The following is an 18,979-nucleotide window of genomic DNA, read 5'->3' on the forward strand; positions in this document are numbered from 1 at the left end:
GTATGTCTTTGTCGTTTTGTGACTTGCCTCCAATTGACCAAAATTTAACTACAAACTTCCACAACTCACAATCCTACAAAAATGTAGACTGAAATAAAAAGAATAAAATATATGTTTCAAAAAATATACGTTAAGCATATTGGACTATGCTTAATATATAGGAATACTATATTATATAATATATAATTATACTATTATATACATAAAATATATATGAAATATATATTGGAATATTGCCATATAATTATTCATAATTTTAGAACCTCAAGACTTTTTAAAGTTACTTTGAGTTATCTGCAAAATATAGTGCAGAAACTTTTTAATAATCAATTAACTTACCTTTAGGTAAATGCCTAATTAAGAAGCTTTGCAAATATGGATAGGAAAACCCATATCCTAGGCCCTGTTACCATGTTAGCCTCCTTGTAGTTTTCCTTTCCATCAAGTGCAAGGTAGGCATCCCTCATCAAGTCAAGAGGGAACATCCTGCATTCTAAAGAATTCATTTCAATATAGCTAAAGGTTAAAAAAAGGACAAAAAATGCCATTACTCTTGAAGAATACTTACTACGTGGCCCTTGGCCTACATATAAAGAGGGGATGATATATCAACCTCTGACTTAAATATCCCTGCCAGTTACCACTATCTTTTCATGACATTTCAAAATGTTAATTAATTTCTGCATATTGTTACATCTGGTGGATTTTTGTTTGTTTTAAGAGTTATCCCACCTGGATAACTCAGCTGAGCAGGCATCAGCTGTCAGAGTAGCCATTTAAAGCAGCAAGACAGAAATAAAAGAGTTCAGCCTTTAGTCACCTCCTGCTATGGTATAAGCAAGAGTCTAAAACCAGAGAAAACACTGACTCGCCCTGTTTCATTTTCCCTCATGAAACAGCACAGACTTGGGGGCCATCTCATTTTTGAGGAAGTCCAGAACAAAAGACTGTGACAGTAATTATGGAATCTGGGAGGCAGGATGTGGGAAAGCGGGTGAGGTTGAAGGGTGATGGGTTAGGAATGATATTAAGTCAGAGTAGAGTAGTGTCTTGATGTTTCTCCCTTCTCCCTCCATGATGAGGCCTAGACAAAGGCATCTGAAGACCCCTGCCCAAGGCCTCGGAAAAAGAGACCTAGGAGTGCAAGTTCTTACCAGGCAAGGAATGTAAATATGGGAAGAACAGAACGGGCAAGGGAGGGCTGGGATCTTGAGGGCAACTCTTCTCAGAGGCTGCCAGGAACCAGCTGTGCACCCGCTCTGTGTAGACAGGGTAGCTTCCCTGTGTGATCTGCCAGGTAAAGCTTTTGAAATCACCTATGGCCAGGCCTGAAAAATAACACACAGGTTTTAACTAGGAGCTGGACTCCTTACCAACTCTATTTTTCTGGAAGAATATACAAACTCATTGTTTTATGTCTTTGGTATGAAATCAAGAAACTATAATTAGTCCAGGCTTTTGATATGTGTTTAACTGAGTTCAATATATTGACAATTGAATTATACATTTTCCAGATGGCGAAAGGTCACACATCTGGCAGAGTTTCTTAGTTGAAGTTTCTTTTTGTATCAATTAATGTATGGTTATTCAATAGACAATTACAATCATTTAATCTATTCTAATTTTTTAAGCAATTTGTATTTCTTATATCTTTTCGAGGAAAAAGTCAAATTTGAATAGATCCAGTAAGGTACATGTCAATATCTGCAGCTCCTTATAAAAAGCTAAAAATGCAGCAGTTTATCTCAACTTTTATCTCTGATGCTGGTGATTAATTTTTCCCAATGTACCCTCTTCTCTGGGACTTGGCTGTATTACAGTTTTCTTTTAAAAAGTCTTGTTCCATATAACCAATAGAATCTTTGTGTATTAAATACACATACACACACATTATTGTAGTATCATTGTGCTGGATGAATAATTTTCATAAATTCAAGAGCTAGAGAGGCTATATGTAAATAGATAATTGAATTATAGTGGGAAATGCACAAGAAACAGAGTACTTGTTTCTGAGAATGGGTCAGTGAAATTTTTATTAATAAAATGGCATCTAGACTGGGGTTTGAAGAATAAGTTTTTTTAAAAAATACAATTAATGAAGTGTAAAGGGATATTGTATTTTATATAATAGGAAACCATCAATTGAAGATTTTGTCTAAGTAACAAATAATAGCAAATAATCTAGCAAACAATATTACCTCTATCAGTTAAGATGTATCCTGTTAGATAACAATATACTTTAAAAAGTTTACTAAATTTCCACCCATTGACTAATACTGTAACTCCATAGTAACGATGTAGTTTTATAAATATAGAGCTGATAATTCATAATTATTATATCTTTCTTACAACATGGAATTTTTTATATTGAAGAGGATTGCTGCAAATTTTCTCCTCCAGAATTTTATATAATCTATAAAATGGTTAAGTATGAAAATTATAATAATAAATAATACACCACTAGATATCCTTCTGTACTATACCTTTCCTGATACCAAGGATCATGGGTTGTTTCTATTATTTTAAACTATTTCAAGAGTTCTCTAAATATTTTAATATCTTTGAATTATTTGGCCATGAGTAACTACATGAATTGGGCAAAATTATTCTTACTATGAATATATCAATAGATAAATTATAGAATAAATTCACAGAGCATATTTAATTGAGTTTCTCTTCTTATCATTTGGTGTTCCATATCTTGTTCATTCTGGAAATGAGAAAGAATTCCTGCAAACTGAACAACAGATTCTATTTCCACTTCTATGCAAGTGTGGACCTGGATAATAACAACCACAGTACCTATGAATGAGGAGTGACAGTGTTGGCATAGGGTGACCTGATTCCCTTATATGTTTATAGACCTGTAAAGTCTAGGATGTAGTTTCTTAGTTATTTTCGCTATTATAGACAAGACAGAGGAAAAATGATCTTTAATGTGCTATTTCAGAGCATGAATCACACTTTACAAGCCATTCCTGTCAGCCCATAATATAAACTAATCTTCTAATAAGACACTGTGTCCTTCCACATAGTTCAGTGAAGTGCATAGTGATTTCAACCTTAATGGAAAATGATTATCTTTTACTGAGGTGACCTTTTAACCCAAACTACAGTCCAAGTTCATCTCTATATTTTACTAGCATGTCTATTAACATTGTGTTCATGTAATAGAGCATATTACACAAAGCATTATTGGGCTGAATTTTCATTATAAAGTAACAACAATCTTCACAGTATAAATCGTCTTTGACTGCAAGGAAAGCTAATGTGAATGATTGTGGGTGAGCTAGCGTTATCTCACCCAGGACACCTGTCCATGCAGTATAAATACAATATGTAAGACTTTATTTCCCTTTGTTTTCTATTTTTTAAAACTAAGCCCTTAGTGATTTCTTGAAAATGATAACACTACCATTCAGTATATTTGACAAGGAGAACAACTTGTAACTCACATATTTTATTTTTGTCCTTCATGTTTTCATTTAATCTAATTTCTTTATAGGTCATAGAGCTTTTCTTATTGGTAGGAAATGTTGTTAGAGTTAATATACACACAAGTGTGTGCACTCACGTAACACTCAGGCTCAGCTCTCTCTCTCTCTCTCTCTCTCTCTCTCTATATATATATATATATACATAAAATAGGATATCCAAACAACATATTAGGAACAGTTAAAAATAATTCCTAAATAGCAATGGAATTAAATGCAAATAAGTTTTCTAAAGTATTTGACATAGTTTATTATCTTAAATATTTCAGCATATTCTTTAAGATTTTATGAGAACCCATTGTTATTAACAATTCATTTTAAGCTTCTGCTCTGACTCTTTCTGTTTTACTACAAATTCCTACTTAAGAGTGCTTGAATGACCTTCATTGAATTGTTTGTGGTTGTTATGCCACAGTTTGTTTATTGTTGAAGTCCCAGTTTCCACTATCTGGACACAGAGAAAGAGGTGAGGGAAAGAAAATGGCAATTACATGTTGTTAAATAACTATATAAATCATTCCTTAAAAACATCTATAGTGATTTGTTGATTGTTTACAGCCCTTTAAATTTTGAACACCCCCCCCCACACACACACGTAGGCTTTTACATTTGATTAAAAGGAAGAAAAATTCTCATTCTTGTTTACTGACTTCCATTCACACACCCCAGAGTAATGTGGCTGGACTCCAGAGTATAAATCTGAGCTGAAACTGTTGTGTGTCTAATAACGACAAACATTATGCAAGCCTGCTTAATTGGCAGAGGCTTTAGTTTAGTATATTTAACTGATTATAAATAGGAAATAGATTATTTTACTAAAATAACAGACTTTTTTTCTAAAAACACTATTTCTTACTTACATACGGTTGTCAAATAGCTTTGAATGGCCTAGATTATTCACTCTATATACATTTATTCATTTTAGTCAACATCAAATTCCTATTATGGCTATCTATGCTATTCTATGCATCTCTCACAGCATGCTATAGTAGTTTGAGAAACTCAAGCCAAAAAAAAAAAAAGTGACTCTCTGTGCACAATCCATGCCAATGAGGCTTTGATAATCAGGCCAATCACTTAATTACAAGTTTGTATTTCTATTCCCACTGAGATGTGCCAATTAAAAGAATTTGACTTTAATTCCAAACAACATATTAGTCTAATTACCTGATGCACTGCCTGCTTTGAATTTTGTTTAACCTTGTGCGTGTATGTGTGTTTGTGTGTGTGTGTATTTAACACATGATCTGTAAAGTATTGTGAATTACAAGGTATAGACTATAATTTCAAAAATGAATCTGGGTCTACCTTTTCAAAACACCTTGTATCTTCACCCAGGTAACTTGAATTGCGTAAATAACAACTGTGTGTCATTGGTCTTGAAGGCCTCAAATTATTTAAACTGGTGGTCTCATTCCCTCTATGTTAGAAAAAAAATGTAAAAGCTCTTTTTCAGCTAATGATTAACATCACTGTGTAAAATAAATTTGATCATTTGAAATACTAACAAGGTGATTTATGCACATGCTGACTACCTTCATTTTTCAGGATATTGCAAATTAATCCTATCACTGCAGAAATTATGTGCTTTAGAGTTGCACAGCAAAAAATGATTGACAAGTCACAATCCTAAGGGACAGCTATACAAATTCAAATTATTATATTTCTAAGGTATTACTTAAAGAAGAACTAACTTTTCAGTTCTCCAACGAATTCAAGGTTTGGGAACTTTTTCCTTTGACTGAGAAATCAGAAGATGACAATGTCAAAAAAGTGAGAACTGTCAATGTTAGAACAGATCAAGTCTCAAGCAAAAACACTGCTGTCTGTCTGAGATCTAGAATCAAAGTGTAGAAATTATTTCCTCATGGGGCAGAGAAGAATAAGCCCCTAATTAAATGAAATAATGGCTCTAGGATGTATGACGTGATGAAAATTATAAAAATCAGAGATGATATTCAGAAGCTAGTTTAAAAGAAATTTTTTAAAACTCTGCATTTTATTTCTTCCAGATGTAGAATCCAAAAAAAGAACTTTAAACTTGAAGATACATCTCTCAAATGTACTTAATATTCAGAGTATAATTAAATTTTGCTCCTTTAAGACATATGCCTTTTAAAATTCTGAACCTTTCCATGTTCTGCACTGTAATAAATATAGTTGAATATTATCTTGTGAAATAGTTGACTCAAATTTATAATTTTAAATAAGCAGTGCTAAATAACAGAAAGGAAATGATAAGAAATTGAATAAGTGTAAACAATGATCATCTAAGTAGAATAAGGGAGCATGAATAATACTTTAACAAGAAATGCAACAGCAGGAACCAGATTCAGAAAAAATAATTCTTTTTCAGCTAGCTTGTTGTTCATGTATAGAAATAGTACCAATTATCATATGTTGATTTTGTATCCTTAAACTTTGCTGAATTTCTTGTCAGGTCTAAGAGTTTTTGATAGAGTCTTTAGGTTTTTGTATACACAAGTTTATGTCATCTGCAAACAGAGATAAATTGACTTCTTTCTTTCTAGCATGGATTCCCTTTATTTCTTTCTCTTGCCTAATTTCTCTGGGTAGGACCGCCAGTACTATGTTGAATAGAAGTGGTGACAGTGGGGATTCTTATCTTCTTCCAGTTCTCATAGGAAAAGCTTTCAGCTTTCCCCCGTTTGCTAGGTTAGCTGTGGGTTTGTCATATGTGACATTCATAGCCCTGAGCTACTTTCCTTCTAAACCCAATTTATTTAGAGCTTTTATCATATATCATTGTTAAATTGTATCAATTGTTTTTCCACACCTGTTGAAATGATCATATACTTTTTGTCCTTCATGTGGTTGATGTGATGTATCACATTTACTTATTTGCATATGTTGAAACATCCTTACAACCCTGGGATAAATCCCACTTAATCATGATGTATTATCTTTTTGATATGCTGTTGGATTCAGTTTGGTAATATTTTGTTGAGAATTTTTGCCTGTATGTTTATTAGGGATATTGGCCTGTAGTTTTCCTTTTTTGGTGGTGTTTTTGTCTAGTTTTGGAATCATGGTTATGTTGACCTCACAGAATGAGTTAGAAAGAATTCTCTCTGCTTCAGTGTTTTGGAATAGTTTTAGAAGAAGTAATATTAATTCTTCTTTAAAAGTTAAGTAGAATTCAGCAGTGAAACTATTTAGTCCTGGGCTGTTTCTTGGTGAGAGACTTTTTATTACTGATTAAATCCATTAGTCGTATTGGTGTGTTCAGGATTTTTACTTCTTGGTTGAATCTTAGTAGTTGCATTTATCCAGGGCTGTGTCCATTTCCTGTAACTTTTCTTTTAATTTATTGGTGGATAAAGAAACCACAAAGTCCACTTCATTTACAATACCTATGAAAAATAGTTAGGAATAAATTTAACCAAATAGATGAAAGACCCCTACAAGAAAAACTGCAAAATAACAATTGAAGGGGATACAAACAAATGGAAACATACCCCATGCTCATGAATCAGAAGAATTAAGAAGATGAGCATACTGCCCAAAGAAATCTATGGATTCAATGCAATTTCTATCAACATACCAATAACATTCTTTAATGAAATTGAAGAAATATTCTAAAATTTGTAGGAACCATGAAAAAACCCATATGGGGAAAGCAATCCTAATTTAAAAAAAACAAAGCTGGAGGCATCACACTATCACATTTCAAAAGATATTACAAAGCGATAGTAACCAAAACAGCATGGTACTGGCATGAAAATAGACACATAGACCAATGGAACAGAATAAAGAACTCAGAAATTAATTCATGCCTCTACAGGCAATGCATTTTTGACAAAGGTGCTAAGAGCATTCATCAGGGGAATGACAGTCTCGTCAATAAATTTTGCTGGGAAAACTGAATATCCATACACAGAAGAATAAAACTAAATACCCATCTCTCACCTCATAGAAAAGAAAAAAAAACTCAAAATGAATTAATGACCTAATGTAAGACCTGAAAGTATAAAACAACTAAAAGAAAACATAGGGAAAATGCTTCAGGACACTCACTTGGGCAAAGATTTTATAAATAAGACCCCAAAAGCATAGTCAACAAAAGCAAAAATAAACAAATTGGGATTGTATCAAACTAAAAAGCTTTTGCACAGCAAAAGAAACAATTAACAGAGTGAAAAGCAACCACCAGAATGGCAGAAAATATTTACAAACTTCATGCTATAGGGGATTAGCATCCAGAATATATAAAAACTCAAACATCTCAACAGCAAAAAAAAAAAAAAAAAATTGAATTTAAAAAATGGGCAAATGATCTGAACAGACATTTCTCAAAGAAGGACATACAAATGACCAATAAATGAATTTTAAAATGCTTAACCTCACTAATTATCATGGAATGCAAATCAAGACCACAATGACATATCTTCTCACACCAATTAAGATGACTGGTATAGATAAGACAAAAAAAAACAATAAATGCTGCTGAGGATGCAGAGAAAAAGTAACTCTTTTACACTGCTGGTGGAAATGTAAACTAGTACAGCCACTAGGAAGATGAGTTTCCTCAGAAAACTGCAAATAGAACTAACATATGACCCAGCAGTGTTACTCTTGGGCATTTATCCAAATGAAAAGAAATCAGTATATTGAAGAGACATCTGCACCCCCATGTTTATTGCAGAATTATTCACAATAGCTAAGATATAAATCAACTTAAGTGTCCAATAACAGATAAATGAATAGAGAAAATCTGGCATGCATATACATACACACACACACACACACACACACACAAACAATGAACTGCTATTCAGCTATGAAAAGGATGAAATCTTATCATTCCTAGATAGATGGAACTGGTTAACATTATGCTAAGTAAAATAAGCTAGGAACAGAAAGTTGAACACAACACGTTCTCACTGAATTTTGAAGCCAGATTAAAAATAAGCTTATCTCATGGAAATAAAAACTAGAGCAGAGGCTACCAGAGGCTAAAAAGGGTAGGAAGAAGAAGAAAGGGAGAGATTTGCTAAAGGATACAAAATTACAACTAGACAGGAGGAATAAATTCTAGTGTTCTATAACACTGTAAGATGACTACAGTTACCAATAATACATAGTTTCAAATATCCAGAAGAAGTATATTGAATGTTCCCAACATGAATTATAAATGTTTGAGATAATAGATACGCTGATTATCCTGATCTGATCACTATATATGTACCAAAACACCACGACGTACTCCATAAATATGTAAAATTATTATGTTCCAATTAAAAATAAAGTATTGAAAATAGATGCTATGGTAATATAAAATTATAGGAATTTACTGCAGAATTTTGCAAGTAATCATGCAGATGAGCCTAAAGAAAACCCAGATACCTTTTCAAAATAACCAGCTGAGTGCCAGAAAGTCATTTCACTCTCTCTATCTATCTAATCTATCCATCTATCTATAGCAAAATGACTTTCTACAGTAAGATATATTATATATATAGATATAATCTATAGATATATCAATATATATCTTATTGTAAATTCTCCCTCTAAACAAGGGTTTTTTTTTAAGAAACTGAGGTCTTTCATGCTCCATATAGCAGTATAGCAGAGAAAAACTGGAACTCTTCATTTCTCAATGTAGAGAGTCTCAAAACCACATTTGTGACACACTCTTTTATACTGTTACCAAAGGCCTGGTTTTAAACATCTCAGAACTAAAACACTGTACATAAGAAAGTTGTAAAAGAAGTTTAGAGAAGTATAACAGAAATGATTAGGAGAATATAGGTTTTGACTTGTGAAAAAAAGATTTTAATAAAAGAAGTCTCTATAACTATGCAAAAAGATAACTAAAAGGTAAGACGATAAAAGCCTACAAATATATGGACAGTGTAAGAATAGGTAGGACAAGAAATTATTGAACATTTCAAAGAGGGAATTTCTAAAGTATAGAATGAACACATGGGTTGAGTTTAAATGAAAAGGCAGAATATCATAAAGAAAAAAATCTTCACGTATACAATGGATTCCAGAGTGGTGGTTTTACAACTCATAAGGGAATATTTTGCGCACCCCTTCCCTGCTGCATGTATGCACACACTAATATCAACACATACACGTGATAATAAGAAACATATAAGAGGGGTCATTTGTAACTGGAACAGAACAGCGTAGGATTTTTCATTTACAATTTTCATGTTATAATCATTTCTGCTTTCACAGATGGCTACATTTATCTCTTAATAGATATAAGAATTATAATTTTGCATTAAATAAATAACTATCCATCCCATTCAGCACCCTATGATGCTGGGTGAAGAGCAGTAATAAGGAAGCCACTTGTAGAATTATAGAAACTTTAGGCTTAAAGCTAAGGCACATTAATTCCTAAAGAATCAGCATCTTACAAATGACTATCAAATGTCTGCATAAACCCTTTTTTATGCAGAATTTTTCAAATCCTGACAATACCTATGTCGTCTACAACATACACTGTTACACAGCCTTCCATTTTAGGGAGCTCTGTTTTATTCCACCTAACTTTATAACTATATATCCTAATTTTACTAATTCCACTTTTAAAGTTGTACAAAAACACATTTGAAGGCAGCTACCATAACAAACTTAGATAAAACTTTCCTATATGTTTTTTTCAAGGTCACATTATTTTGACACATGCTCTATCTCATCATAATCACTTCTATGTGTTCTTTTATTTATTGAGGTGTTTTTTTTTTAATCTGGTGCCAGGAGCTAACCATAATACAGTGAGTTCATTAAAAAAGAACCAGGATAAGTATAATTTATCTCAATTTACATTACAGGGAGAATACAGCAAAATAAGCCTTGGGCTCTCCACTTGCAATTAGGTAATTTGTATAGTAATGGAACAAAAATGTGAGAGACTATTTGTCTTTATAAATGGTTATATGGCATGAGGGCTTTGCATGTGTGCTACTTTATAAAATCTCTGTAAATGACAGATGATACCCACTTCTCAAATGTGAAAGGAAAGTTGTAATTGAAGGTCATCTCTGTTTCCTCTCTCAGGAAGGCAAACAACTGATAAGGGATTTGGGGGAAGCTGGAGAAAGTTTTTGTGATTAACTAGTTTTCTCTACATCTCTTAAAGATGGTGGATAGGAGAAGACAAAATCCATTGCTTGGAAATTTATATATAAGATGGTATAAAGATATTGATCAGCAAAAAGCTGATGGAAACTGTGAATAATATTTTATTATATAATATTAAATTGAATTTCAATGCCAATGTTGAAAAACTATTTTTATTGGTACATATCACTTAGTGTTCTGCAACTTCCTTCTACTGATCTGTGAATTAATTACTTAGCAAAAACCTGGAAATTGCCCTGACATTATAATAAGTCACTTACATGCCCCATATTGATATAATTAATGATGGACTAAAATATGAGAATTCCTGTATAAATTCTGGTACTGATATTTATTCAGTTTGATTTTTTCTAGGCAGAAAGTCTTACATTTATGTATGTGAAAATTTATCTTATCAAATCTATTTTATTCTTTCTCTATGGTATTTCTGGATTCTGTTTCTGATATTTAAAAAGGACTATCATCTTGAAATATATTCTAACAAAATTTGATAAGCATGTTTTATAAATCCTCATTCAAATTAACCAGAAAAAAATGAGTAAGAGTATAATGGATGAAGATTTATACAATTAGAATCATTTTTCCTCAGCAAGAATATTAGTCAAGAAATTACATCTATCATTGCATAATGAGTTATTAATCCACCTAGTTGCACTAACATTCATCACATTCAAATATTATCTTCCTAATAGAAAAACATCATAAGGCGATTTGTAAAATGAATAGAAAAAGTCACACAGTGACATTTACCTATTGAATAAATATTTGTTTACATATCAAAACTAGCAACCTTAAAGAATAGTTGTTATAATAAAGAGATCCATAGTTTTTACAATGTTTGTACACACACGTCTGTTTTTATAGTAAACATATACAGATATATAGTGATAAATAGGTTATCTTCAATATACTCACAAAATGTTATGTTTATCTTGACATATAAGTATTAAATTGAGAGCTATAACATATTCAATTTTCTCATGTTGAAAGAAACATTAAATAATTGCTGCAGCATAATATATAAAGAGCAAAGTGTTAAGGTCAGATGTCTAGAATCTTTGTTCTGACTCTGCCAAAATTAATTATTTAATTATTTATTATTATTTAATAATAGTAACTCATTATGCAATGATAGCCATAATTTCTTGACTAATAACTCTTTCTGAGAAAAACATGATTCTAATTGTATAAATCTTCATCCATTACACTCTTACTCATTATTTTTTTCTGAATAATTTGAATGAGGATCTATAAAACATGCTTATCAAATTTTGGCTTCAGTTTATTCATTGAGACAATAAGAAAACTATATTAGATTATTTCCAATTCTATTTTCTTCCATATATCCTATGAGATCTAAATATATTTAATTTATATATGTGTCGTATTCCAGTCATCTGAAAAAGATTGTTTTGAATAACATTATTACAGTATCATTGATACTTAATGTTTTGAATGTAAACCTTGTATTTTAAAATATGCTATTGTTTGTTCTGCTGAAATGTGTATCTATTTGACAGTCCTTTTTTTAATTGAATATTGTGAAATTCTAATTGGCTTAAGTGATTGTCATTTCTTAAAACTTGAATACTCACTATCCACTATGGTTGTACTTTTTTGTCTCTTTTTTATTGGAAATGGACTTTGCGATATTCAATCATTAAATATGTTGGGCGGAGAAAATGATATTTATCAAGTATTGAATTTGTTAGTCTACCAATACTATCTCAACTGCAAAAATGTCACACTATCTTGGCATCCTAAATGAAACAAGATACATTGGTTTTTGCTGGAATCTCTCCTCAAGTAAATGACCCAGAAAAATGCATGAAAATGTGGAATGGTACATGTAATATAATCACAAATTTCTCTCTCTAATTAGCTCTACAGGCCTTGGAAATGAAAACTGACACTACTTGATTCTTGCTCACACCCATGAAGACTCCTTCCTGCCACAACATTGTGATGTCATTCCTCTTTGGTCTTATTTTGTAGGTGGTTTAGTTTCTAACTAACACCATGATGGCCTCTGAGAAAACACACAGTTTCAGTCTAATCTGCTTTCTTCCATTCTCCCTGTTTTTCTCTACCTCTGCAACATAACCTTTAAACAGTATCTTTAAATGATTCTAAGGAAGTATCCAATGCTGCAGCTACCTGTAACACTGAGTGACTGTCATCCAGAAATAAAAGTTTGCATGTTACTCACATAGTGTTTGGGTTGTCATCATTGGCATTTGTTCCTTACTCTCAATGCTTCCTTTCTTCTAAGAGTAACTTTGGAGAACAACAGAAATATTTTTTCTTTTAATACAGATGCATCTTTTAAAGCTCTGCTTACCTCTGCTATTATAACACAATAGCATTATAGGACTTGATTTTGAAATTTCCATTTCAAATAGACATGCTAATTTTTAAAAGAAAGTAAAAAAATGTTTTAATGGTGAAATAACTGGAAGGTTATTACAAAATTAATAGTAACAATACTGCTGTTTTTTTCTTTCTAATATTTTCCTTGCAATTCTGTCGGACTCCAAACTCATTAACATTACCATCATAGCATTTATTTTAGGGCAAAGAATGCTTTTATGTCAAAATCACATCAAAATGATCTTCACCAGCTGACTCTCATTTCACACAACGTTAAAATGGGCATATAAATAGAAGATGAAAATAAATAAAATATGTTAAGAACAGCTTTCTCTTAAAATAATTGTGTGCCTGTAGATACAAGTAACTTATAACCAATACATTTTGATAAGCTAAAATAAATAAATATTCTATACAAAATCTTAATATATAATATATGAACTTTTAGTGTTAATTTTTTCCTAGGGCCCACAAGTAGCAAAAACAGATACTAGTCTTTTATTTCACCCAACTACTCCTTGAATACTAGAAAGGAACACATATCCTTAACATAAAATGTGAAGAACTCGGCATACATTCAAATTTTTTCAGTTAAATATATAATAACTTGGAGAGAGTAGCCACTGTAAATTCACAGTGCTTTATACAATGAAAATGATTATTCCCTACTGTTTTGGAAGAAATAAGGTTATAAACACATATGCCATGTCATGGCAAAATGCTAAACACAGTGAGGAAATATGATTTTTAAATTGTTTCATTAAGTCTTCTATACCCAAAGCTAATTCTGCCTTGATCTGAAGTATAATATATGAAAATATGTGGAGAGTGTGAAAAATGTGTAATGCAAGAAATCTATACATTTCCATTTGCTTAAAATGCATAAAGCCATTACTTTCTTATTATTATTATACGTTAAGTTTAGGGTACATGTGCACAATGTGCAGGTTAGTTACATATGTATAAATATGCCATGCTGGTGTGCTGCACCCACCACCTCGTCATTTAGCATTAGGTATATCTGCTAAAGATATCCCTCCCCCACACCAACCCCACAACAGTCCCCAGAGTGTGATGTTCCCCTTCCTGTGTCCATGTGTTCTCATTGTTCAATTACCACCTATGAGTGAGAATATGTGGTGTTTGGTTTTTTGTTCTTGTGATAGTTTACTCAGAATGATGATTTCCAGTTTCATCCATGTCCCTACAAAGGACATGAACTCATCATTTTTATGGCTGCATAGTATTCCATGGTGTATATGTGCCACATTTTCTTAATCCAGTCTACCATTGTTGGACATTTGGCTTGGTTCCAACTCTTTGCTATTGTGAATAGTGCCGCAATAAACAAACGTGTGCATGTGTCTTTATAGCAGCATGATTTATAGTCCTTTGGGTATATACCCAGTAATGGGATGACTGGGTCAAATAGTATTTCTAGTTCTAGATCCCTGAGGAATCGCCACATTGACTTCCACAATGGTTGAACTAGTTTACAGTCCCACCAACAGTGTAAAAGTGTTCCTATTTCTCCACATCCTCTCCAACACCTGTTGTTTCCTGACTTTTGAATGATTACCATTCTAACTGGTGTGAGATGGTATCTCATTGTGGTTTTGATTTGCATTTCTCTGATGGCCAGTGATGGTGAGCATTTTTTCATGTGTTTTTTGGCTGCAAAAATGTCTTCTTTCGAGAAGTGTCTGTTCATGTCCTTCACCCACTTTTTGATGGGGTTGTTTGTTTTTTTCTTGTAAATTTGTTTGAGTTCATTGTAGATTCTGGATATTAGCCCTTTGTCAGATGAGTAGGTTGCAAAAATTTTCTCCCATTTTATGGGTTGCCTGTTCACTCTGATGGTAGTTTCTTCTGCTGTGCAGAAGCTCTTTAGTTTAATTAGATCCCATTTGTCAATTTTGGCTTTTGTTGCCATTGCTTTTGGTGTTTTCAACATGAAGTCCTTGCCCATGCCTATGTCCTGAATGGTAATGCCTAGGTTTTCTTCTAGGGTTTTTATGGTTTTAGGACTAACGTTTAAGTCTTTAATCCATCTTGAATTAATTTTTGTATAAGGTGTAAGGAAGGGATCCAGTTTCAGCTTTCTACATATGGCTAGCCAGTTTTCCCAGCACCATTTATTAAAGAGGGAATCCTTTCCCCATTGCTTGTTTTTCTCAGGTTTGTCAAAGATCAGATAGTTGTAGATATGTGGCGTTATTTCTGAGGGCTCTGTTCTGTTCCGTTGATCTATATCTCTGTTTTGGTACCAGTATCATGCTGTTTTGGTTACTGTAGCCTTGTAGTATAGTTTGAAGTCAGGTAGTGTGATGCCTCCAGCTTTGTTCTTTTGGCTTAGGACTGACTTGGCGACGCAGGCTCTTTTTTGGTTCCATATGAACTTTAAAGTAGTTTTTTCCAATTCTGTGAAGAAAGTCATTGGTAGCTTGATGGGGATGGCATTGAATCTATAAATTACCTTGGGCAGTATGGCCATTTTCACGATATTGATTCTTCCTACCCATGAGCATGGAATGTTCTTCCATTTCTTTGTATCCTCTTTTATTTCCTTGAGCAGTGGTTTGTAGTTCCCCTTGAAGAGGTCCTTCACGTCCCTTGTAAGTTGGATTCCTAGGAATTTTATTCTCTTTGAAGCAATTGTGAATGGGAGTTCACTCATGATTTGGCTCTCTGTTTGTCTATTATTGGTGTATAAGAATGCTTGTGACTTTTGTACATTGATTTTGTATCCTGAGACTTTGCTGAAGTTGCTTATCAGCTTAAGGAGATTTTGGGCTGAGACAGTGGGGTTTTCTAGATATACAATCATGTCATCTGCAAATAGGGACAATTTGACTTCCTCTTTGCCTAATTGAATACCCTTTATTTCCTTCTCCTGCCTAATTGCCCTGGCCAGAACTTCCAACACTATGTTGAATAGGAGTGGTGAGAGAGGGCATCCCTGTCTTGTGCCCGTTTTCAAAGGGAATGCTTCCAGTTTTTGCCCATTCAGTATGATATTGGCTGTGGGTTTGTCATAGATAGCTCTTATTATTTTGAGATATGTCCCATCAATACCTAATTTATTGAGAGTTTTTAGCATGAAGGGTTGTTGAATTTTGTCAAAGGCCTTTTCTGCATCTATTGAGATGAGGTTTTTGTCTTTGGTTCTGTTTATATGCTGGATTACATTTATTGATTTGCGTATATTGAACCAGCCTCGCATCCCAGGGATGAAGCCCACTTGATCGTGGTGGATAAGCTTTTTGATGTGCTGCTGGATTCGGTTTGTCAGTATTTTATTGAGGATTTTTGCATCAATGTTCATGAAGGATTCTGGTCTGAAATTCTCTTTTTTGGTTGTGTCTCTGCCAGGCTTTGGTATCAGGATGATGCTGGCATCATAAGATGAGTTAGGGAGGATTCCCTCTTTTTCTATTGATTGGAATAGTTTCAGAAGGAACGGTACCAGTTCCTCCTTGTACCTCTTGTAGAATTTGGCTGTGAATCCATCTGGTCCTGAACTCTTTTTGGTTGGTAAGCTATTGATTATTGCCACAATTTCAGAGCCTGTTATTGGTCTATTCAGAGATTCAACTTCTTCCTCGTTTAGTCTTGGGAGGATGTATGTGTCCAGGAATTTATCCGTTTCTTCTAGATTTTCTAGTTTATTTGTGTAGAGGTGTTTGTAGTATTCTCTGATGGTAGTTTGTATTTCTGTGGGATTGGTGGTCATATCCCCTTTATCATTTTTTATTGCATCTATTTGATTATTCTCTCTTTTCCTCTTTATTAGTCTTGCTAGCAATCTAGCAATTCTGTTGATCCTTTCAAAAAACCAGCTACTGGATCATTAATTTTTTGAAGGGTTTTTTGTGTCTCTACTTCCTTCAGTTCTGCTCTGATTTTAGTTATTTATTGCCTTCCGCTAGCTTTTGGATGTGTTTGCTCTTGCTTTTCTAGTTCTTTTAATTGTGCTGTTAGGGTGTCAATTTTGGATCTTTCCTCCTTTCTCTTGTGGGCATTTAGTGCTATAAGTTTCCCTCTACACATTGCTTTGAATGTGTCCCAGAGATTCCGGTAGGTTGTGTCTTTGTTCTTGCTGGTTTCAAAGAATATCTTTATTTCTGCCTTCATTTCGTTATGTACCCAGTAGTCATTCAGGAGCAGGTTGTTCAGTTTCCATGTAGTTGAGCGGTTTTGAGTGAGTTTCTTAATCCTGAGTTCTAGTTTCATTGCACTGTGGTCTGAGAGACAGTTTGTTATAATTTCTGTTCTTTTACATTTGTTGAGGAGAGCTTTACTTCCAACTATGTGGTCAATTTTGGAATAGGTGTGGTGTGGTGCTGAAGAAAATTTATATTCTGTTGATTTGGGGTGGAGAGTTCTGTAGATGTCTATTAGGTCCACTTGGTGCAGAGCTGAGTTCAATTCCTGGGTATCTTTGTTAACTTTCTGTCTCGTTGATCTGTCTAATGTTGACAGTGGGGTGTTAAAGTCTCCCATTATTATTGTGTGGGAGTCTAATTCTCTTTGTAGGTCACTCAGGACCTGCTTTATGAATCTGGGTGCTCCTGTATTGGGTGCATATATATTTAGGATAGTTAGCTCTTCTTGTTGAATTGATCCCTTTACCATTATGTAATGGCCTTCTTTGTCTCTTTTGATCTTTGTGGTTTAAAGTCTGTTTTATCAGAGACTAGGATTGCAATCCCTGCCTTTTTTTGTTTTCCATTTGCTTGGTAGATCTTCCTCCATCCTTTTATTTTGAGACTATGTGTGTCTCTGCATATGAGATGGGTTTCCTGAATACAGCACACTGATGGGTCTTGACTCTTTATCCAATTTGCCAGTCTGTGTCTTTTAATTGGAGCATTTAGCCCATTCACATTTAAGGTTAATATTGTTATGTGTGAATTTGATCCTGTCATTATGATTTTAGCTGGTTATTTTGCTCGTTAGTTGATGCAGTTTCTTCCTAGCCTCGATGGTCTTTACAATTTGGCATGATTTTGTAGTGGCTGGTACCAGTTGTTCCTTTCCATGTTTAGTGCTTTCTTCAGGAGCTCTTTTAGGGCAGGCCTGGTGGTGAGAAAATCTCTCAGCATTTGCTTGTCTGTAAAGAATTTTATTTCTCCTTCACTTATGAAGCTTAGTTTGGCTGGATATGAAATTTGCGGTTGAAAATTCTTTTCTTTAAGAATGTTGAATATTGACCCCCACTATCTTCTGGCTTGTAGAGTTTCTGCCGAGAGATCGGCTGTTAGTCTGATGGGCTTCCCTTTGTGGGTAACCCGACCTTTCTCTCTGGCTGCCCTTAACATTTTTTCCTTCATTTCAACTTTGGTGAATCTGACAATTATGTGTCTTGGAGATGCTCTTCTCGAGGAGTATCTTTGTGGCGTTCTCTGTATTTCCTGAATCTGAATGTTGGCCTGCCTTGCTAGATTGGGGAAGTTCTCCTGGATAATATGCCGCAGAGTGTTTTCCAACTTGGTTCCATTCTCCCCGTCACTTTCAGGCACACCAATCAGACATAGATTTGGTCTTTTCACATAGTCCCATATTTCTTGGAGGCTTTGTTCGTTTCTTTTTATTCTTTTTTCTCTAAACTTCCCTTCTCACTTCATTTCATTCATTTCATCTTCCATCACTGATACCCTTTCTTCCAGTTGATCATATCGGCTCCTGAGATTTCTGCATTCTTCACGTAGTTCTCGAGCCTTGGCTTTCAGCTCCATCAGCTCCTTTAAGCACTTCTCTGTATTGGTTATTCTAGTTATACATTCGTCTACATTTTTTTCAAAGTTTTCAACTTCTTTGCCTTTGGTTTGAATTTCCTCCTGTAGCTTGGAGTAGTTTGATCGTCTGAAGCCTTCTTCTCTCAACTCATCAAAGTCATTCTCCGTCCAGCTTTGTTCCGTTGCAGGTGAGGAGCTGCGTTCCTTTGGAGGTGGAGAGGCGCTCTGCTTTTTAGAGTTTCCAGTTTTTCTGCTCTG

The 18,979-nt window shown here is 33.8% G+C and overlaps 1 long non-coding RNA gene across 4 annotated transcripts in view; it reads right to left on the reverse strand.

The window, feature by feature from the left end:
- The window catches only part of LOC109026852 (uncharacterized), a 472,799-nt gene that overhangs the window by 388,478 nt on the left and 65,342 nt on the right, over nucleotides 1-18,979 (reverse strand). For all 4 annotated transcript variants that reach the window (XR_008679902.2, XR_008679901.2, XR_010133910.1 and 1 more), the window contains exon 2: nucleotides 12,823-12,890. This is a non-coding gene — a long non-coding RNA (uncharacterized lncRNA). The remainder of the gene's footprint in view (nucleotides 1-12,822; nucleotides 12,891-18,979) is intronic.

Source organism: Gorilla gorilla, chromosome 4 (assembly GCF_029281585.2).
Source record: "Gorilla gorilla gorilla isolate KB3781 chromosome 4, NHGRI_mGorGor1-v2.1_pri, whole genome shotgun sequence".
NCBI classification, from domain to species: Eukaryota; Metazoa; Chordata; class Mammalia; order Primates; family Hominidae; genus Gorilla; species Gorilla gorilla.